The sequence below is a fragment of the Rhinichthys klamathensis genome, unplaced genomic scaffold, assembly GCF_029890125.1.
Source record: "Rhinichthys klamathensis goyatoka isolate OS25496 unplaced genomic scaffold, OSU_Roscu_1.1 h1tg000035l_1, whole genome shotgun sequence".
In the NCBI taxonomy this organism is placed as follows: Eukaryota; Metazoa; Chordata; class Actinopteri; order Cypriniformes; family Leuciscidae; genus Rhinichthys; species Rhinichthys klamathensis.
In genome coordinates, this window is record NW_026606583.1 from 707501 (window position 1) to 730000 (window position 22500).

At 46.2% G+C, this 22500-nt stretch overlaps 15 non-coding genes across 15 annotated transcripts; all 15 read right to left on the reverse strand.

The window, feature by feature from the left end:
- Positions 1–1748: 1748 nt before the first annotated feature.
- On the reverse strand, positions 1749–1830 carry trnal-aag (transfer RNA leucine (anticodon AAG)). The gene has a single exon. It is a non-coding gene; the product is annotated as a tRNA-Leu (tRNA).
- A 1261-nt stretch (positions 1831–3091) lies between these two features.
- Positions 3092–3173, reverse strand: trnal-aag (transfer RNA leucine (anticodon AAG)). Its single transcript has one exon. It is a non-coding gene; the product is annotated as a tRNA-Leu (tRNA).
- A 491-nt stretch (positions 3174–3664) lies between these two features.
- trnal-uag (transfer RNA leucine (anticodon UAG)) lies at positions 3665–3746 on the reverse strand. Its single transcript has one exon. It is a non-coding gene; the product is annotated as a tRNA-Leu (tRNA).
- Positions 3747–4844: 1098 nt separating this feature from the next.
- trnal-aag (transfer RNA leucine (anticodon AAG)) lies at positions 4845–4926 on the reverse strand. The gene has a single exon. It is a non-coding gene; the product is annotated as a tRNA-Leu (tRNA).
- Positions 4927–9589: 4663 nt separating this feature from the next.
- Positions 9590–9671, reverse strand: trnal-aag (transfer RNA leucine (anticodon AAG)). Its single transcript has one exon. It is a non-coding gene; the product is annotated as a tRNA-Leu (tRNA).
- A 2602-nt stretch (positions 9672–12273) lies between these two features.
- trnal-uag (transfer RNA leucine (anticodon UAG)) lies at positions 12274–12355 on the reverse strand. Its single transcript has one exon. It is a non-coding gene; the product is annotated as a tRNA-Leu (tRNA).
- A 222-nt stretch (positions 12356–12577) lies between these two features.
- On the reverse strand, positions 12578–12659 carry trnal-aag (transfer RNA leucine (anticodon AAG)). The gene has a single exon. It is a non-coding gene; the product is annotated as a tRNA-Leu (tRNA).
- A 1244-nt stretch (positions 12660–13903) lies between these two features.
- On the reverse strand, positions 13904–13985 carry trnal-uag (transfer RNA leucine (anticodon UAG)). The gene has a single exon. It is a non-coding gene; the product is annotated as a tRNA-Leu (tRNA).
- Positions 13986–14207: 222 nt separating this feature from the next.
- Positions 14208–14289, reverse strand: trnal-aag (transfer RNA leucine (anticodon AAG)). The gene has a single exon. It is a non-coding gene; the product is annotated as a tRNA-Leu (tRNA).
- A 973-nt stretch (positions 14290–15262) lies between these two features.
- trnal-uag (transfer RNA leucine (anticodon UAG)) lies at positions 15263–15344 on the reverse strand. The gene has a single exon. It is a non-coding gene; the product is annotated as a tRNA-Leu (tRNA).
- A 671-nt stretch (positions 15345–16015) lies between these two features.
- On the reverse strand, positions 16016–16097 carry trnal-uag (transfer RNA leucine (anticodon UAG)). Its single transcript has one exon. It is a non-coding gene; the product is annotated as a tRNA-Leu (tRNA).
- Positions 16098–17373: 1276 nt separating this feature from the next.
- trnal-uag (transfer RNA leucine (anticodon UAG)) lies at positions 17374–17455 on the reverse strand. The gene has a single exon. It is a non-coding gene; the product is annotated as a tRNA-Leu (tRNA).
- A 222-nt stretch (positions 17456–17677) lies between these two features.
- On the reverse strand, positions 17678–17759 carry trnal-aag (transfer RNA leucine (anticodon AAG)). Its single transcript has one exon. It is a non-coding gene; the product is annotated as a tRNA-Leu (tRNA).
- Positions 17760–21668: 3909 nt separating this feature from the next.
- On the reverse strand, positions 21669–21750 carry trnal-aag (transfer RNA leucine (anticodon AAG)). Its single transcript has one exon. It is a non-coding gene; the product is annotated as a tRNA-Leu (tRNA).
- Positions 21751–22241: 491 nt separating this feature from the next.
- On the reverse strand, positions 22242–22323 carry trnal-uag (transfer RNA leucine (anticodon UAG)). The gene has a single exon. It is a non-coding gene; the product is annotated as a tRNA-Leu (tRNA).
- Between the last annotated feature and the right edge of the window lie 177 nt (positions 22324–22500).

A 22500-nucleotide genomic window follows, 5' to 3' on the forward strand; every position in this document is an offset into this window, starting at 1 on the left:
CGTGCCTTGAAGGAGCACCTCGACAGGTGGAAAGGCCTCCTAAATACAGGGGGGACGCAGTTACACTCCTGGAGGCCCCCTCCCTGCAGATTGCAATTCCATCTCTAATCAAACACACCTGAATTACCTAATCAAAGCCTTTGGGCCATCCTCCAAAATGGCAGCCAGCTGTGTCGCAGTTAAACTCAAAATCATGAGGTAGCTGTCAGATCACCAAAAAAATCTCAATGAGTCAAATTGGCTAACTCCATCATTATAGACTAGACATTTGTTATTATTATGTTTAAATTCATTTTTGAAGTGACATTATTACCGTCCCTGATTCAAGAGGGTGCAGATTTTCAGCCGCTTTTGCGCCTTTTCGGAGCACTCTTAAGGTGTCTGGCCCTCTTTAAAATTACTGCTGGCAGCGGTGGGATTCGAACCCACGCCCCCGAAAAGACTGGAGCCTTAATACAGCGCCTTAGACCCCTCGGCCACTCTACCCTGACGTGGCTCGATTCGTGGGCCGTTTTCGCCAACTTTTTCTTTTAATGTCTCTCTTCTCCACAGTTAAATCCGTCGAAATTCTACGTGCCTTGAAGGAGCACCTCGACAGGTGGAAAGGCCTCCTAAATACAGGGGGGACGCAGTTACACTCCTGGAGGCCCCCTCCCTGCAGATTGCAATTCCATCTCTAATCAAACACACCTGAATTACCTAATCAAAGCCTTTGGGCCATCCTCCAAAATGGCAGCCAGCTGTGTCGCAGTTAAACTCAAAATCATGAGGTAGCTGTCAGATCACCGAAAAAATCTAAATGAGTCAAATTGGCTAACTCCATCATTATAGACTAGACATTTGTTATTATTATGTTTAAATTCATTTTTGAAGTGACATTATTGCTGTCCCTGATTCAAGAGGGTGCAGATTTCAGCCGCTTTTGCGCCTTAGACCGCTCGGCCACGCTACCTTGTGAGGGCACCTTCCGTGGGCCATTTTCGCCAATTTTTTTCTTTTAATGTCTCTCTTCTCCACAGTTAAATCCGTCGAAATTCTACGTGCCTTGAAGGAGCACCTCGACAGGTGGAAAGGCCTCCTAAATACAGGGGGGACGCAGTTACACTCCTGGAGGCCCCCCTCCCTGCAGATTGCAATTCAATCTCTAATCAAACACACCTGAATTACCTAATCAAAGCCTTTGGGCCATCCTCCAAAATGGCAGCCAGCTGTGTCGCAGTTAAACTCAAAATCATGAGGTAGCTGTCAGATCACCAAAAAAATCTCAATGAGTCAAATTGGCTAACTCCATCAGTATAGACTAGACATTTGTTATTATTATGTTTAAATTCATTTTTGAAGTGACATTATTGCTGTCCCTGATTCAAGAGGGTGCAGATTTTCAGCCGCTTTTGCGCCTTTTCGGAGCACACTTAAGGTGTCTTGCCCTCTTTAAAATCACTGCTGGCACCGGTGGGATTCGGACCCACGCCCCCGAAGAGACTGGAGCCTAAATCCAGCGTCTTAGACCCCTCGGCCACGCTACCCTGACGTGGCTCGATTCGTGGGCCGTTTTCTGGGCATTTTTTTTTTCATAAATAGATTAAACGTTGGGTGCGGACCTTCATCGTCAGGCTCTGAAGCACGCCGAGTTCGGCCAAGGAAAGCAAAAGCGGCAAGGTTTGGAAGAGACCGGGAGCAAGCAGTGTCACTTCTCCAGTGTTTTCGCTTAGGAATAGCAGCCACAAGTGCCTTCTAAGATGCTGTCTTGGCAGCGGTGGGATTCGAACCCACGCCCCCGAAGAGACTGGAGCCTTAATCCAGCGCCTTAGACCGCTCGGCCACGCTACCTTGTGAGGGCACCTTCCGTGGGACATTTTCGCCAATTTTTTCTTTTAATGTCTCTCTTCTCCACAGTTAAATCCGTCGAAATTCTACGTGCCTTGAAGGAGCACCTCGACAGGTGGAAAGGCCTCCTAAATACAGGGGGGACGCAGTTACACTCCTGGAGGCCCCCTCCCTGCAGATTGCAATTCCATCTCTAATCAAACACACCTGAATTACCTAATCAAAGCCTTTGGGCCATCCTCCAAAATGGCAGCCAGCTGTGTCGCAGTTAAACTCAAAATCATGAGGTAGCTGTCAGATCACCGAAAAAATCTAAATGAGTCAAATTGGCTAACTCCATCATTATAGACTAGACATTTGTTATTATTATGTTTAAATTCATTTTTGAAGTGACATTATTGCTGTCCCTGATTCAAGAGGGTGCAGATTTCAGCCGCTTTTGCGCCTTAGACCGCTCGGCCACGCTACCTTGTGAGGGCACCTTCCGTGGGCCATTTTCGCCAATTTTTTCTTTTAATGTCTCTCTTCTCCACAGTTAAATCCGTCGAAATTCTACGTGCCTTGAAGGAGCACCTCGACAGGTGGAAAGGCCTCCTAAATACAGGGGGGACGCAGTTACACTCCTGGAGGCCCCCCTCCCTGCAGATTGCAATTCCATCTCTAATCAAACACACCTGAATTACCTAATCAAAGCCTTTGGGCCATCCTCCAAAATGGCAGCCAGCTGTGTCGCAGTTAAACTCAAAATCATGAGGTAGCTGTCAGATCACCAAAAAAATCTCAATGAGTCAAATTGGCTAACTCCATCAGTATAGACTAGACATTTGTTATTATTATGTTTAAATTCATTTTTGAAGTGACATTATTGCTGTCCCTGATTCAAGAGGGTGCAGATTTTCAGCCGCTTTTGCGCCTTTTCGGAGCACACTTAAGGTGTCTGGCCCTCTTTAAAATCACTGCTGGCAGCGGTGGGATTCGGACCCACGCCCCCGAAGAGACTGGAGCCTAAATCCAGCGTCTTAAACCCCTCGGCCACGCTACCCTGACGTGGCTCGATTCGTGGGCCGTTTTCTGGGCATTTTTTTTTTCATAAATAGATTAAACGTTGGGTGCGGACCTTCATCGTCAGGCTCTGAAGCACGCCTTGTTCGGCCAAGGAAAGCAAAAGCGGCAGGGTTTGGAAGAGACCGGGAGCAAGCAGTGTCACTTCTCCAGTGTTTTCGCTTAGGCATAGCAGCCACGAGTGCCTTCTAAAATGCTGTCTTGGCAGCGGTGGGATTCGAACCCACGCCCCTGAAGAGACTGGAGCCTTAATCCAGCGCCTTAGACCGCTCGGCCACGCTACCTTGTGAGGGCACCTTCCGTGGGCCATTTTCGCCAATTTTTTCTTTTAATGTCTCTCTTCTCCACAGTTAAATCCGTCGAAATTCTACGTGCCTTGAAGGAGCACCTCGACAGGTGGAAAGGCCTCCTAAATACAGGGGGGACGCAGTTACACTCCTGGAGGCCCCCCTCCCTGCAGATTGCAATTCCATCTCTAATCAAACACACCTGAATTACCTAATCAAAGCCTTTGGGCCATCCTCCAAAATGGCAGCCAGCTGTGTCGCAGTTAAACTCAAAATCATGAGGTAGCTGTCAGATCACCAAAAAAATCTCAATGAGTCAAATTGGCTAACTCCATCATAATAGACTAGACATTTGTTATTATTATGTTTAAATTCATTTTTGAAGTGACATTATTGCTGTCCCTGATTCAAGAGGGTGCAGATTTTCAGCCGCTTTTGCACCTTTTCGGAGCACACTTAAGGTGTCTGGCCCTCTTTAAAATCACTGCTGGCAGCAGTGGGATTCGAACCCACGCCCCCGAAGAGACTGGAGCCTAAATCCAGCGCCTTAGACCCCTCGGCCACGCTACCCTGACGAGGCTCATTTCGTGGTCCGTTTTCTGGCCATTTTTTTTTTCATAAATAGATTAAACGTTGGGTGCGTACCTTCATCGTCAGGCTCTGAAGCACGCCGAGTTCGGCCAAGGAAAGCAAAAGCGGCAGGGTTTGGAAGAGACCGGGAGCAAGCAGTGTCACTTCTCCAGTGTTTTCGCTTAGGCATAGCAGCCACGAGTGCCTTCTAAAATGCTGTCTTGGCAGCGGTGGGATTCGAACCCACGCCCCCGAAGAGACTGGAGCCTTAATCCAGCGCCTTAGACCGCTCGGTCACGCTACCTTGTGAGGGCACCTTCCGTGGGCCATTTTCGCCAATTTTTTCTTTTAATGTCTCTCTTCTCCACAGTTAAATCCGTCGAAATTCTACGTGCCTTGAAGGAGCACCTCGACAGGTGGAAAGGCCTCCTAAATACAGGGGGGACGCAGTTACACTCCTGGAGGCCCCCCTCCATGCAGATTGCAATTCCATCTCTAATCAAACACACCTGAATTACCTAATCAAAGCCTTTGGGCCATCCTCCAAAATGGCAGCCAGCTGTGTCGCAGGTAAACTCAAAATCATGAGGTAGCTGTCAGATCACCAAAAAAATCTCAATGAGTCAAATTGGCTAACTCCATCATTATAGACTAGACATTTGTTATTATTATGTTTAAATTCATTTTTGAAGTGACATTATTGCTGTCCCTGATTCAAGAGGGTGCAGATTTTCAGCCGCTTTTGCGCCTTTTCGGAGCACACTTAAGGTGTCTGGACCTCTTTAAAATCACTGCTGGCAGCGGTGGGATTCGAACCCACGCCCCCGAAGAGACTGAAGCCTAAATCCAGCACCTTAGACCCCTCGGCCACGCTACCCTGACGTGGCTCGATCGGTGGGCCGTTTTCTGGCCATTTTTTTTTCATGAATAGATTAAACGTTGGATGCGTACCTTCATCGTCAGGCTCTGAAGCACGCCGAGTTCGGCCAAGGAAAGCAAAAGCGGCAGGGTTTGGAAGAGACCGGGAGCAAGCAGTGTCACTTCTCCAGTGTTTTCGCTTAGGCATAGCAGCCACGAGTGCCTTCTAAAATGCTGTCTTGGCAGCGGTGGGATTCGAACCCACGCCCCCGAAGAGACTGGAGCCTTAATCCAGCGCCTTAGACCGCTCGGCCACGCTACCTTGTGAGGGCACCTTCCGTGGGCCATTTTCGCCAATTTTTTCTTTTAATGTCTCTCTTCTCCACAGTTAAATCCGTCGAAATTCTACGTGCCTTGAAGGAGCACCTCGACAGGTGGAAAGGCCTCCTAAATACAGGGGGGACGCAGTTACACTCCTGGAGGCCCCCCTCCCTGCAGATTGCAATTCCATCTCTAATCAAACACACCTGAATTACCTAATCAAAGCCTTTGGGCCATCCTCCAAAATGGCAGCCAGCTGTGTCGCAGTTAAACTCAAAATCATGAGGTAGCTGTCAGATCACCAAAAAAAATCTAAATGAGTCAAATTGGCTAACTCCATCATTATAGACTAGACATTTGTTATTATTATGTTTAAATTCATTTTTGAAGTGACATTATTGCTGTCCCTGATTCAAGAGGGTGCAGATTTTCAGCCGCTTTTGCGCCTTTTCGGAGCACACTTAAGGTGTCTGGACCTCTTTAAAATCACTGCTGGCAGCGGTGGGATTCGAACCCTCGCCCCCGAAGAGACTGAAGTCTAAATCCAGCACCTTAGGCCCCTCGGCCACGCTACCCTGACGTGGCTCGATTCGTGGGCCGTTTTCTGGCCATTTTTTTTTCATAAATAGATTAAACGTTGGGTGCGGACCTTCATCGTCAGGCTCTGAAGCACGCCGAGTTTGGCCAAGGAAAGCAAAAGCGGCAGGGTTTGGAAGAGTCCGCGAGCAAGCAGTGTCACTTCTCCAGTGTTTTCGCTTAGGCATAGCAGCCACGAGTGCCTTCTAAAATGCTGTCTTGGCAGCGGTGGGACTTCTCCACAGTTAAATTCGTCGAAATTCTATGTGCCTTGAAGGAGCACCTCGACAGGTGGAAAGGCCTCCTAAATACAGGGGGGACGCAGTTACACTCCTGGAGGCCCCCCTCCCTGCAGATTGCAATTCCATCTCTAATCAAACACACCTGAATTACCTAATCAAAGCCTTTGGGCCATCCTCCAAAAAGGCAGCCAGCTGTGTCGCAGTTAAACTCAAAATCATGAGGTAGCTGTCAGATCACCAAAAAAATCTCAATGAGTCAAATTGGCTAACTCCATCATTATAGACTAGACATTTGTTATTATTATGTTTAAATTCATTTTTGAAGTGACATTATTGCTGTCCCTGATTCAAGAGGGTGCAGATTTTCAGCCGCTTTTGCGCCTTTTCAGAGCACACTTAAGGTGTCTGGACCTCTTTAAAATCACTGCTGGCAGCGGTGGGATTCGAACCCACGCCCCCGAAGAGACTGAAGCCTAAATACAGCACCTTAGACCCCTCGGCCACGATACCCTGACGTGGCTTGATTCGTGGGCCGTTTTCTGGCCATTTTTTTTTCATAAATAGATTAAACGTTGGGTGCGGACCTTCATCGTCAGGCTCTGAAGCACGCCGAGTTTGGCCAAGGAAAGCAAAAGCGGCAGGGTTTGGAAGAGTCCGCGAGCAAGCAGTGTCACTTCTCCAGTGTTTTCGCTTAGGCATAGCAGCCACGAGTGCCTTCTAAAATGCTGTCTTGGCAGCGGTGGGACTTCTCCACAGTTAAATTCGTCGAAATTCTACGTGCCTTGAAGGAGCACCTCGACAGAGGGACAGGCCTCCTAAATACAGGGGGGACGCAGTCACACTCCTGGAGGCCCCCCTCCCTGCAGATTGCAATTCAATCTCTAATCAAACACACCTGAATTACCTAATCAAAGCCTTTGGGCCATCCTCCAAAATGGCAGCCAGCTGTGTCGCAGTTAAACTCAAAATCATGAGGTAGCTGTCAGATCACCAAAAAAATCTCAATGAGTCAAATTGGCTAACTCCATCATTATAGACTAGACATTTGTTATTATTATGTTTAAATTCATTTTTGAAGTGACATTATTGCTGTCCCTGATTCAAGAGGGTGCAGATTTTCAGCCGCTTTTGCGCCTTTTCGGAGCACACTTAAGGTGTCTGGACCTCTTTAAAATCACTGCTGGCAGCGGTGGGATTCGAACCCACGCCCCCGAAGAGACTGAAGCCTAAATCCAGCACCTTAGACCCCTCGGCCACGCTACCCTGACGTGGCTCGATTCGTGGGCCGTTTTCTGGCGATTTTTTTTTCATGAATAGATTAAACGTTGGGTGCGGACCTTCATCGTCAGGCTCTGAAGCACGCCGAGTTTGGCCAAGGAAAGCAAAAGCGGCAGGGTTTGGAAGAGTCCGCGAGCAAGCAGTGTCACTTCTCCAGTGTTTTCGCTTAGGCATAGCAGCCACGAGTGCCTTCTAAAATGCTGTCTTGGCAGCGGTGGGACTTTTCCACAGTTAAATTCGTCGAAATTCTACGTGCCTTGAAGGAGCACCTCGACAGGTGGAAAGGCCTCCTAAATACAGGGGGGACCCAGTTACACTCCTGGAGGCCCCCCTCCCTGCAGATTGCAATTCCATCTCTAATCAAACACACCTGAATTACCTAATCAAAGCCTTTGGGCCATCCTCCAAAATGGCAGCCAGCTGTGTCGCAGTTAAACTCAAAATCATGAGGTAGCTGTCAGATCACCAAAAAAATCTCAATGAGTCAAATTGGCTAACTCCATCATTATAGACTAGACATTTGTTATTATTATGTTTAAATTCATTTTTGAAGTGACATTATTCTGCCCTACAAAGCAAAAAGGCAGTAACTACGCAGAGTGCAGAACAGAGAAAAATGACTTTAAAGTTATCCTGTCATCCAGCCTAAGTAGTTGTAGGTAGATTATTGGACATGTGGCTGTTTTGTTACTTTATATTAGCTTATTCTTTGTACATATCAATCCTCATATTTAATTTGATATTTTACCCCTATTTTGCAGTTAATGTATTCTTGCTTTGTATTACTTACCAAAAACGTGGCACCATACCAAGGAAAAAGGCAGTAACTACAGATTCTCCAAAAACTATTTTGCCACAACTTGGGCTCTGGGTGTATTAGATACACTGTATTTGAAATAATTGGAACCATTTGGACAACATTTTTTTTCAACATTTTTGTGTTGCGAAACAAGTGTTGCGGAGCGGGTGTGTTACGGATACGTGGTGTAAATTTTTAGTAATCAAAAATCATGTCTAATTAATTGAAATCATGAAACTTTTATTATAAACTATTATTAAACTTATACAATATTTTAAAAATATTCTATGAATATTAAAAATAAAATATATTAAAATTCTAATATATTATTAATTACATTTCTTTTAATCATATGAAATTAAACAGACATTTTTGGTCAAACAACATGCTGCACAATGAGCTTTACTGTTAAAATTAAAACATTGAATAAAAATTATGTTTTAATCTTAATTTATTTGTATTAGTGTTAGTTTTATTATTGCATTGAGACGTTTCTAAATTCTACTGTACAACAGTAATATATTTCTGTCAAGTTAAACCGAACTTTTATTTTGACGGGTTGCCGTGAAGACCTTTGAGTTTCTGTGTTTATGACATGACGATAGTTTTTCTCAAATGAAGCGGTTAAATGCTCACAAAGTGACTTTAAGAGCGGATCTAGAGTCTGGAGAGTAAGTTCATGCAGTCGTGTCCTCATATAGGCAAAAAACAGCTTGAGCGTCACATGTGCTTCAGCGCGCGCGTGTGTTAAATGAAACTGCGCGTCGACTGCACCATTTATTCACAGAACATGTAGGATTTGTATTTAAATAGTACTATTATTGCGGTTTAATATTCACACAGACGTCTATCACGATTTAATTTCAAGTGTCCTGAAATGCTATCTCGCGAAAATCATAGTAGCCTAACCGCTAAAGTTACTACATGGAGCTCTTGCACCTTTTTTCTTCCTTTTTTGGAATATATATTTTTTTCATTCTTTCAGGGGAGGGGGTAGTTTGGTAGGGGAACAATTAGGGGAAGTTGGAAGGGTGAAATCTCAAATGTTAAAAACGTCCCGCGAGGATGCCCAAAAATCAGCTGTGTGTTCACCATGGCAACAGTAACTACACTGCGCAGAAACACTGTTATTTTTTGTTAGGTGAAACATAACAAGAATACAGTAATGGATGTTACTGTACTCTTGCTTTGTTTTACTAGGGTTTTTTGCAGTTACTGTACAAACGACTACCATTTTTATCCAAAACGACACACATTTGAGATAAGATGTTTTGTCACATAACAAAGGATGCCTTGAATGTCATGAAAATGATAATAACTCATTTTTGACCAAAAATGCAGTTACTGCCTTTTTGCTTTGTAGGGCAGTATTGCTGTCCCTGATTCAAGAGGGTGCAGATTTTCAGCTGCTTTTGCGCCTTTTCGGAGCACACTTAAGGTGTCTGGCCCTCTTTAAAATCACTGCTGTTAGCAGTGGGATTCGAACCCACGCCCCCGAAGAGACTAGAGCCTAAATCCAGCGCCTTAGACCCCTCGGCCACGCTACCCTGACGTGGCTCGTTTCGTGGGCCGTTTTCTGGCCATTTTTTTTTTCATAAATAGATTAAACGTTGGGTGCGGACCTTCATCGTCAGGCTCTGAAGCACGCCGAGTTCGGCCAAGGAAAGCAAAAGCGGCAGGGTTTGGAAGAGGCCGGGAGCAAGCAGTGTCACTTCTCCAGTGTTTTCGCTTAGGCATAGCAGCCACGAGTGCCTTCTAAAATGCTGTCTTGGCAGCGGTGGGATTCGAACCCACGCCCCCGAAGAGACTGGAGCCTTAATCCAGCGCCTTAGACCGCTCGGCCACGCTACCTTGTGAGGGCACCTTCCGTGGGCCATTTTCGGCAATTTTTTCTTTTAATGTCTCTCTTCTCCACAGTTAAATCCGTCGAAATTCTACGTGCCTTGAAGGAGCACCTCGACAGGTGGAAAGGCCTCCTAAATACAGGGGGGACGCAGTTACACTCCTGGAGGCCCCCCTCCCTGCAGATTGCAATTCCATCTCTAATCAAACACACCTGAATTACCTAATCAAAGCCTTTGGGCCATCCTCCAAAATGGCAGCCAGCTGTGTCGCAGGTAAACTCAAAATCATGAGGTAGCTGTCAGATCACCAAAAAAATCTCAATGAGTCAAATTGGCTAACTCCATCATTATAGACTAGACATTTGTTATTATTATGTTTAAATTCATTTTTGAAGTGACATTATTGCTGTCCCTGATTCAAGAGGGTGCAGATTTTCAGCCGCTTTTGCGCCTTTTCGGAGCACACTTAAGGTGTCTGGACCTCTTTAAAATCACTGCTGGCAGCGGTGGGATTCGAACCCACGCCCCCGAAGAGACTGAAGCCTAAATCCAGCACCTTAGACCCCTCGGCCACGCTACCCTGACGTGGCTCGATCGGTGGGCCGTTTTCTGGCCATTTTTTTTTCATGAATAGATTAAACGTTGGGTGCGGACCTTCATCGTCAGGCTCTGAAGCACGCCGAGTTTGGCCAAGGAAAGCAAAAGCGGCAGGGTTTGGAAGAGTCCGCGAGAAAGCAGTGTCACTTCTCCAGTGTTTTCGCTTAGGCATAGCAGCCACGAGTGCCTTCTAAAATGCTGTCTTGGCAGCGGTGGGACTTCTCCACAGTTAAATTCGTCGAAATTCTACGTGCCTTGAAGGAGCACCTCGACAGGTGGAAAGGCCTCCTAAATACAGGGGGGACGCAGTTACACTCCTGGAGGCCCCCCTCCCTGCAGATTGCAATTCCATCTCTAATCAAACACACCTGAATTACCTAATCAAAGCCTTTGGGCCATCCTCCAAAATGGCAGCCAGCTGTGTCGCAGTTAAACTCAAAATCATGAGGTAGCTGTCAGATCACCAAAAAAATCTCAATGAGTCAAATTGGCTAACTCCATCATTATAGACTAGACATTTGTTATTATTATGTTTAAATTCATTTTTGAAGTGACATTATTGCTGTCCCTGATTCAAGAGGGTGCAGATTATCAGCCGCTTTTGCGCCTTTTCGGAGCACTCTTAAGGTGTCTGGCCCTCTTTAAAATCACTGCTGGCAGCAGTGCGATTCGAACCCACGCCCCCGAAGAGACTGGAGCCTAAATCCAGCGCCTTAGACCCCTCGGCCATGCTACCCTGACGAGGCTTATTTCGTGGGCCGTTTTCTGGCCATTTTTTTTTTCATAAATAGATTAAACGTTGGGTGCGTACCTTCATCGTCAGGCTCTGAAGCACGCCGAGTTCGGCCAAGGAAAGCAAAAGCGGCAGGGTTTGGAAGAGACCGGGAGCAAGCAGTGTCACTTCTCCAGTGTTTTCGCTTAGGCATGGCAGCCACGAGTGCCTTCTAAAATGCTGTCTTGGCAGCGGTGGGATTCGAGCCCACGCCCCCGAAGAGACTGGAGCCTTAATCCAGCGCCTTAGACCGCTCGGCCACGCTACCTTGTGAGGGCACCTTCCGTGGGCCATTTTCGCCAATTTTTTCTTTTAATGTCTCTCTTCTCCACAGTTAAATCCGTCGAAATTCTACGTGCCTTGAAGGAGCACCTCGACAGGTGAAAAGGCCTCCTAAATACAGGGGGGACGCAGTTACACTCCTGGAGGCCCCCTCCCTGCAGATTGCAATTCCATCTCTAATCAAACACACCTGAATTACCTAATCAAAGCCTTTGGGCCATCCTCCAAAATGGCAGCCAGCTGTGTCGCAGTTAAACTCAAAATCATGAGGTAGCTGTCAGATCACCAAAAAAATCTAAATGAGTCAAATTGGCTAACTCCATCATTATAGACTAGACATTTGTTATTATTATGTTTAAATTCATTTTTGAAGTGACATTATTGCTGTCCCTGATTCAAGAGGGTGCAGATTTTCAACCGCTTTTGCGCCTTAGACCCAGCGCCTTAGACCGCTCGGCTACGCTACCTTGTGAGGGCACCTTCCGTGGGCCATTTTCGCCAATTTTTTCTTTTAATGTCTCTCTTCTCCACAGTTAAATCCGTCGAAATTCTACGTGCCTTGAAGGAGCACCTCGACAGGTGGAAAGGCCTCCTAAATAAAGGGGGGATGCAGTTACACTCCTGGAGGCCCCCCTCCCTGCAGATTGCAATTCCATCTCTAATCAAACACACCTGAATTACCTAATCAAAGCCTTTGGGCCATCCTCCAAAATGGCAGCCAGCTGTGTCGCAGTTAAACTCAAAATCATGAGGTAGCTGTCAGATCACCAAAAAAATCTCAATGAGTCAAATTGGCTAACTCCATCATTATAGACTAGACATTTGTTATTATTATGTTTAAATTCATTTTTGAAGTGACATTATTGCTGTCCCTGATTCAAGAGGGTGCAGATTTTCAGCCGCTTTTGCGCCTTTTCGGAGCACTCTTAAAGTGTCTGGCCCTCTTTAAAATCACTGCTGGCAGCGGTGGGATTCGAACCCACGCCCCCGAAGAGACTGGAGCCTAAATCCAGCGCCTTAGACCCCTCGGCCACGCTACCCTGACGTGGCTCGATTCGTGGGCCGTTTTCTGGCCATTTTTTTTTTCATAAATAGATTAAACGTTGGGTGCGGACCTTCATCGTCAGGTTCTGAAGCACGCCGAGTTTGGCCAAGGAAAGCAAAAGCGGCAGGGTTTGGAAGAGTCCGGGAGCAAGCAGTGTCACTTCTCCAGTGTTTTCGCTTAGGCATAGCAGCCACGAGTGCCTTCTAAAATGCTGTCTTGGCAGCGGTGGGATTCTAACCCACGGCCCCGGAGAGACTGGAGCCTTAATCCAGCGCCTTAGACCGCTCGGCCACGCTGCCTTGTGAGGGCACCTTCCGTGGGCCATTTTCGCCAATTTTTTCTTTTAATGTCTCTCTTCTCCACAGTTAAATCCGTCGAAATTCTACGTGCCTTGAAGGAGCACCTCGACACGTGGAAAGGCCTCCTAAATACAGGGGGGACGCAGTTACACTCCTGGAGGCCCCCCTCCCTTCAGATTGCAATTCCATCTCTAATCAAACACACCTGAATTACCTAATCAAAGCCTTTGGGCCATCCTCCAAAATGGCAGCCAGCTGTGTCGCAGTTAAACTCAAAATCATGAGGTAGCTGTCAGATCACCAAAAAAATCTCAATGAGTCAAATTGGCTAACTCCATCATTATAGACTAGACATTTGTTATTATTATGTTTAAATTCATTTTTGAAGTGACATTATTGCTGTCCCTGATTCAAGAGGGTGCAGATTTTCAGCCGCTTTTGCGCCTTTTCGGAGCACACTTAAGGTGTCTGGACCTCTTTAAAATCACTGCTGGCAGCGGTGGGATTCGAACCCACGCCCCCGAAGAGACTGAAGCCTAAATCCAGCACCTTAGACCCCTCGGCCACGCTACCCTGACGTGGCTCGATTCGTGGGCCGTTTTCTGGCCATTTTTTTTACATAAATAGATTAAACGTTGGGTGCGGACCTTCATCGTCAGGCTCTGAAGCACGCCGAGTTTGGCCAAGGAAAGCAAAAGCGGCAGGGTTTGGAAGAGTCCGCGAGCAAGCAGTGTCACTTCTCCAGTGTTTTCGCTTAGGCATAGCAGCCACGAGTGCCTTCTAAAATGCTGTCTTGGCAGCGGTGGGACTTCTCCACAGTTAAATTCGTCGAAATTCTACGTGCCTTGAAGGAGCACCTCGACAGGTGGAAAGGCCTCCTAAATACAGGGGGGACGCAGTTACACTCCTGGAGGCCCCCCTCCCTGCAGATTGCAATTCCATCTCTAATCAAACACACCTGAATTACCTAATCAAAGCCTTTGGGCCATCCTCCAAAATGGCAGCCAGCTGTGTCGCAGTTAAACTCAAAATCATGAGGTAGCTGTCAGATCACCAAAAAAATCTCAATGAGTCAAATTGGCTAACTCCATCATTATAGACTAGACATTTGTTATTATTATGTTTAAATTCATTTTTGAAGTGACATTATTGCTGTCCCTGATTCAAGAGGGTGCAGATTATCAGCCGCTTTTGCGCCTTTTCGGAGCACTCTTAAGGTGTCTGGCCCTCTTTAAAATCACTGCTGGCAGCAGTGGGATTCGAACCCACGCCCCCGAAGAGACTGGAGCCTAAATCCAGCGCCTTAGACCCCTCGGCCACGCTACCCTGACGAGGCTTATTTCGTGGGCCGTTTTCTGGCCATTTTTTTTTTCATAAATAGATTAAACGTTGGGTGCGTACCTTCATCGTCAGGCTCTGAAGCACGCCGAGTTCGGCCAAGGAAAGCAAAAGCGGCAGGGTTTGGAAGAGACCGGGAGCAAGCAGTGTCACTTCTCCAGTGTTTTCGCTTAGGCATGGCAGCCACGAGTGCCTTCTAAAATGCTGTCTTGGCAGCGGTGGGATTCGAACCCACGCCCCCGAAGAGACTGGAGCCTTAATCCAGCGCCTTAGACCGCTCGGCCACGCTACCTTGTGAGGGCACCTTCCGTGGGCCATTTTCGCCAATTTTTTCTTTTAATGTCTCTCTTCTCCACAGTTAAATCCGTCGAAATTCTACGTGCCTTGAAGGAGCACCTCGACAGGTGAAAAGGCCTCCTAAATACAGGGGGGACGCAGTTACACTCCTGGAGGCCCCCTCCCTGCAGATTGCAATTCCATCTCTAATCAAACACACCTGAATTACCTAATCAAAGCCTTTGGGCCATCCTCCAAAATGGCAGCCAGCTGTGTCGCAGTTAAACTCAAAATCATGAGGTAGCTGTCAGATCACCAAAAAAATCTAAATGAGTCAAATTGGCTAACTCCATCATTATAGACTAGACATCTGTTATTATTATGTTTAAATTCATTTTTGAAGTGACATTATTGCTGTCCCTGATTCAAGAGGGTGCAGATTTTCAACCGCTTTTGCGCCTTAGACCCAGCGCCTTAGACCGCTCGGCTACGCTACCTTGTGAGGGCACCTTCCGTGGGCCATTTTCGCCAATTTTTTTCTTTTAATGTCTCTCTTCTCCACAGTTAAATCCGTCGAAATTCTACGTGCCTTGAAGCAGCACCTCGACAGGTGGAAAGGCCTCCTAAATAAAGGGGGGATGCAGTTACACTCCTGGAGGCCCCCCTCCCTGCAGATTGCAATTCCATCTCTAATCAAACACACCTGAATTACCTAATCAAAGCCTTTGGGCCATCCTCCAAAATGGCAGCCAGCTGTGTCGCAGTTAAACTCAAAATCATGAGGTAGCTGTCAGATCACCAAAAAAATCTCAATGAGTCAAATTGGCTAACTCCATCATTATAGACTAGACATTTGTTATTATTATGTTTAAATTCATTTTTGAAGTGACATTATTGCTGTCCCTGATTCAAGAGGGTGCAGATTTTCAGCCGCTTTTGCGCCTTTTCGGAGCACTCTTAAAGTGTATGGCCCTCTTTAAAATCACTGCTGGCAGCGGTGGGATTCGAACCCACGCCCCCGAAGAGACTGGAGCCTAAATCCAGCGCCTTAGACCCCTCGGCCACGCTACCCTGACGTGGCTCGATTCGTGGGCCGTTTTCTGGCCATTTTTTTTACATAAATAGATTAAACGTTGGGTGCGGACCTTCATCGTCAGGCTCTGAAGCACGCCGAGTTTGGCCAAGGAAAGCAAAAGCGGCAGGGTTTGGAAGAGTCCGCGAGCAAGCAGTGTCACTTCTCCAGTGTTTTCGCTTAGGCATAGCAGCCACGAGTGCCTTCTAAAATGCTGTCTTGGCAGCGGTGGGACTTCTCCACAGTTAAATTCGTCGAAATTCTACGTGCCTTGAAGGTGCACCTCGACAGGTGGAAAGGCCTCCTAAATACAGGGGGGACGCAGTTACACTCCTGGAGGCCCCCCTCCCTGCAGATTGCAATTCCATCTCTAATCAAACACACCTGAATTACCTAATCAAAGCCTTTGGGCCATCCTCCAAAATGGCAGCCAGCTGTGTCGCAGTTAAACTCAAAATCATGAGGTAGCTGTCAGATCACCAAAAAAATCTCAATGAGTCAAATTGGCTAACTCCATCATTATAGACTAGACATTTGTTATTATTATGTTTAAATTCATTTTTGAAGTGACATTATTGCTGTCCCTGATTCAAGAGGGTGCAGATTATCAGCCGCTTTTGCGCCTTTTCGGTGCACTCTTAAGGTGTCTGGCCCTCTTTAAAATCACTGCTGGCAGCAGTGGGATTCGAACCCACGCTCCCGAAGAGACTGGAGCCTAAATCCAGCGCCTTAGACCCCTCGGCCACGCTACCCTGACGAGGCTTATTTCGTGGGCCGTTTTCTGGCCATTTTTTTTTTCATAAATAGATTAAACGTTGGGTGCGTACCTTCATCGTCAGGCTCTGAAGCACGCCGAGTTCGGCCAAGGAAAGCAAAAGCGGCAGGGTTTGGAAGAGACCGGGAGCAAGCAGTGTCACTTCTCCAGTGTTTTCGCTTAGGCATGGCAGCCACGAGTGCCTTCTAAAATGCTGTCTTGGCAGCGGTGGGATTCGAGCCCACGCCCCCGAAGAGACTGGAGCCTTAATCCAGCGCCTTAGACCGCTCGGCCACGCTACCTTGTGAGGGCACCTTCCGTGGGCCATTTTCGCCAATTTTTTCTTTTAATGTCTCTCTTCTCCACAGTTAAATCCGTCGAAATTCTACGTGCCTTGAAGGAGCACCTCGACAGGTGAAAAGGCCTCCTAAATACAGGGGGGACGCAGTTACACTCCTGGAGGCCCCCTCCCTGCAGATTGCAATTCCATCTCTAATCAAACACACCTGAATTACCTAATCAAAGCCTTTGGGCCATCCTCCAAAATGGCAGCCAGCTGTGTCGCAGTTAAACTCAAAATCATGAGGTAGCTGTCAGATCACCAAAAAAATCTAAATGAGTCAAATTGGCTAACTCCATCATTATAGACTAGACATTTGTTATTATTATGTTTAAATTCATTTTTGAAGTGACATTATTGCTGTCCCTGATTCAAGAGGGTGCAGATTTTCAACCGCTTTTGCGCCTTAGACCCAGCGCCTTAGACCGCTCGGCTACGCTACCTTGTGAGGGCACCTTCCGTGGGCCATTTTCGCCAATTTTTTCTTTTAATGTCTCTCTTCTCCACAGTTAAATCCGTCGAAATTCTACGTGCCTTGAAGGAGCACCTCGACAGGTGGAAAGGCCTCCTAAATAAAGGGGGGATGCAGTTACACTCCTGGAGGCCCCCCTCCCTGCAGATTGCAATTCCATCTCTAATCAAACACACCTGAATTACCTAATCAAAGCCTTTGGGCCATCCTCCAAAATGGCAGCCAGCTGTGTCGCAGTTAAACTCAAAATCATGAGGTAGCTGTCAGATCACCAAAAAAATCTCAATGAGTCAAATTGGCTAACTCCATCATTATAGACTAGACATTTGTTATTATTATGTTTAAATTCATTTTTGAAGTGACATTATTGCTGTCCCTGATTCAAGAGGGTGCAGATTTTCAGCGGCTTTTGCGCCTTTTCGGAGCACTCTTAAAGTGTCTGGCCCTCTTTAAAATCACTGCTGGCAGCGGTGGGATTCGAACCCACGCCCCCGAAGAGACTGGAGCCTAAATCCAGCGCCTTAGACCCCTCGGCCACGCTACCCTGACGTGGCTCGATTCGTGGGCCGTTTTCTGGCCATTTTTTTTTTCATAAATAGATTAAACGTTGGGTGCGGACCTTCATCGTCAGGTTCTGAAGCACGCCGAGTTTGGCCAAGGAAAGCAAAAGCGGCAGGGTTTGGAAGAGACCGGGAGCAAGCAGTGTCACTTCTCCAGTGTTTTCGCTTAGGCATAGCAGCCACGAGTGCCTTCTAAAATGCTGTCTTGGCAGCGGTGGGATTCGAACCCACGCCCCCGGAGAGACTGGAGCCTTAATCCAGCGCCTTAGACCGCTCGGCCACGCTACCTTGTGAGGGCACCTTCCGTGGGCCATTTTCGCCAATTCTTTCTTTTAATGTCTCTCTTCTCCACAGTTAAATCCGTCGAAATTCTACGTGAATTGAAGGAGCACCTCGACAGGTGGAAAGGCCTCCTAAATAAAGGGGGGACGCAGTTACACTCCTGGAGGCCCCCCTCCCTGCAGATTGCAATTCCATCTCTAATCAAACACACCTGAATTACCTAATCAAAGCCTTTGGGCCATCCTCCAAAATGGCAGCCAGCTGTGTCGCAGTTAAACTCAAAATCATGAGGTAGCTGTCAGATCACCAAAAAAATCTAAATGAGTCAAATTGGCTAACTCCATCATTATAGACTAGACATTTGTTATTATTATGTTTAAATTCATTTTTGAAGTGACATTATTGCTGTCCCTGATTCAAGAGGGTGCAGATTTTCAGCCGCTTTTGCGCCTTTTCAGAGCACACTTAAGGTGTCTGGACCTCTTTAAAATCACTGCTGGCAGCGGTGGGATTCGAACCCACGCCCCCGAAGAGACTGAAGCCTAAATACAGCACCTTAGACCCCTCGGCCACGATACCCTGACGTGGCTTGATTCGTGGGCCGTTTTCTGGCCATTTTTTTTTCATAAATAGATTAAACGTTGGGTGCGGACCTTCATCGTCAGGCTCTGAAGCACGCCGAGTTTGGCCAAGGAAAGCAAAAGCGGCAGGGTTTGGAAGAGTCCGCGAGCAAGCAGTGTCACTTCTCCAGTGTTTTCGCTTAGGCATAGCAGCCACGAGTGCCTTCTAAAATGCTGTCTTGGCAGCGGTGGGACTTCTCCACAGTTAAATTCGTCGAAATTCTACGTGCCTTGAAGGAGCACCTCGACAGAGGGACAGGCCTCCTAAATACAGGGGGGACGCAGTCACACTCCTGGAGGCCCCCCTCCCTGCAGATTGCAATTAAATCTCTAATCAAACACACCTGAATTACCTAATCAAAGCCTTTGGGCCATCCTCCAAAATGGCAGCCAGCTGTGTCGCAGTTAAACTCAAAATCATGAGGTAGCTGTCAGATCACCAAAAAAATCTCAATGAGTCAAATTGGCTAACTCCATCATTATAGACTAGACATTTGTTATTATTATGTTTAAATTCATTTTTGAAGTGACATTATTGCTGTCCCTGATTCAAGAGGGTGCAGATTTTCAGCCGCTTTTGCGCCTTTTCGGAGCACACTTAAGGTGTCTGGACCTCTTTAAAATCACTGCTGGCAGCGGTGGGATTCGAACCCACGCCCCCGAAGAGACTGAAGCCTAAATCCAGCACCTTAGACCCCTCGGCCACGCTACCCTGACGTGGCTCGATTCGTGGGCCGTTTTCTGGCCATTTTTTTTTCATGAATAGATTAAACGTTGGGTGCGGACCTTCATCGTCAGGCTCTGAAGCACGCCGAGTTTGGCCAAGGAAAGCAAAAGCGGCAGGGTTTGGAAGAGTCCGCGAGCAAGCAGTGTCACTTCTCCAGTGTTTTCGCTTAGGCATAGCAGCCACGAGTGCCTTCTAAAATGCTGTCTTGGCAGCGGTGGGACTTTTCCACAGTTAAATTCGTCGAAATTCTACGTGCCTTGAAGGAGCACCTCGACAGGTGGAAAGGCCTCCTAAATACAGGGGGGACCCAGTTACACTCCTGGAGGCCCCCCTCCCTGCAGATTGCAATTCCATCTCTAATCAAACACACCTGAATTACCTAATCAAAGCCTTTGGGCCATCCTCCAAAATGGCAGCCAGCTGTGTCGCAGTTAAACTCAAAATCATGAGGTAGCTGTCAGATCACCAAAAAAATCTCAATGAGTCAAATTGGCTAACTCCATCATTATAGACTAGACATTTGTTATTATTATGTTTAAATTCATTTTTGAAGTGACATTATTCTGCCCTACAAAGCAAAAAGGCAGTAACTACGCAGAGTGCAGAACAGAGAAAAATGACTTTAAAGTTATCCTGTCATCCAGCCTAAGTAGTTGTAGGTAGATTATTGGACATGTGGCTGTTTTGTTACTTTATATTAGCTTATTCTTTGTACATATCAATCCTCATATTTAATTTGATATTTTACCCCTATTTTGCAGTTAATGTATTCTTGCTTTGTATTACTTACCAAAAACGTGGCACCATACCAAGGAAAAAGGCAGTAACTACAGATTCTCCAAAAACTATTTTGCCACAACTTGGGCTCTGGGTGTATTAGATACACTGTATTTGAAATAATTGGAACCATTTGGACAACATTTTTTTTCAACATTTTTGTGTTGCGAAACAAGTGTTGCGGAGCGGGTGTGTTACGGATACGTGGTGTAAATTTTTAGTAATCAAAAATCATGTCTAATTAATTGAAATCATGAAACTTTTATTATAAACTATTATTAAACTTATACAATATTTTAAAAATATTCTATGAATATTAAAAATAAAATATATTAAAATTCTAATATATTATTAATTACATTTCTTTTAATCATATGAAATTAAACAGACATTTTTGGTCAAACAACATGCTGCACAATGAGCTTTACTGTTAAAATTAAAACATTGAATAAAAATTATGTTTTAATCTTAATTTATTTGTATTAGTGTTAGTTTTATTATTGCATTGAGACGTTTCTAAATTCTACTGTACAACAGTAATATATTTCTGTCAAGTTAAACCGAACTTTTATTTTGACGGGTTGCCGTGAAGACCTTTGAGTTTCTGTGTTTATGACATGACGATAGTTTTTCTCAAATGAAGCGGTTAAATGCTCACAAAGTGACTTTAAGAGCGGATCTAGAGTCTGGAGAGTAAGTTCATGCAGTCGTGTCCTCATATAGGCAAAAAACAGCTTGAGCGTCACATGTGCTTCAGCGCGCGCGTGTGTTAAATGAAACTGCGCGTCGACTGCACCATTTATTCACAGAACATGTAGGATTTGTATTTAAATAGTACTATTATTGCGGTTTAATATTCACACAGACGTCTATCACGATTTAATTTCAAGTGTCCTGAAATGCTATATCGCGAAAATCATAGTAGCCTAACCGCTAAAGTTACTACATGGAGCTCTTGCACCTTTTTTCTTTCTTTCTGGAATATATGTTTTTTTCATTCTTTCAGGGGAGGGGGGTAGTTTGGTAGGGGAACAATTAGGGGAAGTTGGAAGGGTGAAATCTCAAATGTTAAAAACGTCCCGCGAGGATGCCCAAAAATCAGCTGTGTGTTCACCATGGCAACAGTAACTACACTGCGCAGAAACACTGTTATTTTTTGTTAGGTAAAACATAACAAGAATACAGTAATGGATGTTACTGTACTCTTGCTTTGTTTTACTAGGGTTTTTTGCAGTTACTGTACAAACGACTACCATTTTTATCCAAAACGACACACATTTGAGATAAGATGTTTTGTCACATAACAAAGGATGCCTTGAATGTCATGAAAATGATAATAACTCATTTTTGACCAAAAATGCAGTTACTGCCTTTTTGCTTTGTAGGGCAGTATTGCTGTCCCTGATTCAAGAGGGTGCAGATTTTCAGCCGCTTTTGCGCCTTTTCGGAGCACACTTAAGGTGTCTGGCCCTCTTTAAAATCACTGCTGTTAGCAGTGGGATTCGAACCCACGCCCCCGAAGAGACTAGAGCCTAAATCCAGCGCCTTAGACCCCTCGGCCACGCTACCCTGACGTGGCTCGTTTCGTGGGCCGTTTTCTGGCCATTTTTTTTTTCATAAATAGATTAAACGTTGGGTGCGGACCTTCATCGTCAGGCTCTGAAGCACGCCGAGTTCGGCCAAGGAAAGCAAAAGCGGCAGGGTTTGGAAGAGACCGGGAGCAAGCAGTGTCACTTCTCCAGTGTTTTCGCTTAGGCATAGCAGCCACGAGTGCCTTCTAAAATGCTGTCTTGGCAGCGGTGGGATTCGAACCCACGCCCCCAAAGAGACTGGAGCCTTAATCCAGTGCCTTAGACCGCTCGGCCACGCTACCTTGTGAGGGCACCTTCCGTGGGCCATTTTCGCCAATTTTTTCTTTTAATGTCTCTCTTCTCCACAGTTAAATCCGTCGAAATTCTACGTGCCTTGAAGGAGCACCTCGACAGGTGGAAAGGCCTCCTAAATACAGGGGGGACGCAGTTACACTCCTGGAGGCCCCCCTCCCTGCAGATTGCAATTCCATCTCTAATCAAACACACCTGAATTACCTAATCAAAGCCTTTGGGCCATCCTCCAAAATGGCAGCCAGCTGTGTCGCAGGTAAACTCAAAATCATGAGGTAGCTGTCAGATCACCAAAAAAATCTCAATGAGTCAAATTGGCTAACTCCATCATTATAGACTAGACATTTGTTATTATTATGTTTAAATTCATTTTTGAAGTGACATTATTGCTGTCCCTGATTCAAGAGGGTGCAGATTTTCAGCCGCTTTTGCGCCTTTTCGGAGCACTCTTAAAGTGTCTGGCCCTCTTTAAAATCACTGCTGGCAGCGGTGGGATTCGAACCCACGCCCCCGAAGAGACTGGAGCCTAAATCCAGCGCCTTAGACCCCTCAGCCACGCTACCCTGACGTGGCTCGATTCGTGGGCCGTTTTCTGGCCATTTTTTTTTTCATAAATAGATTAAACGTTGGGTGCGGACCTTCATCGTCAGGTTCTGAAGCACGCCGAGTTTGGCCAAGGAAAGCAAAAGCGGCAGGGTTTGGAAGAGTCCGGGAGCAAGCAGTGTCACTTCTCCAGTGTT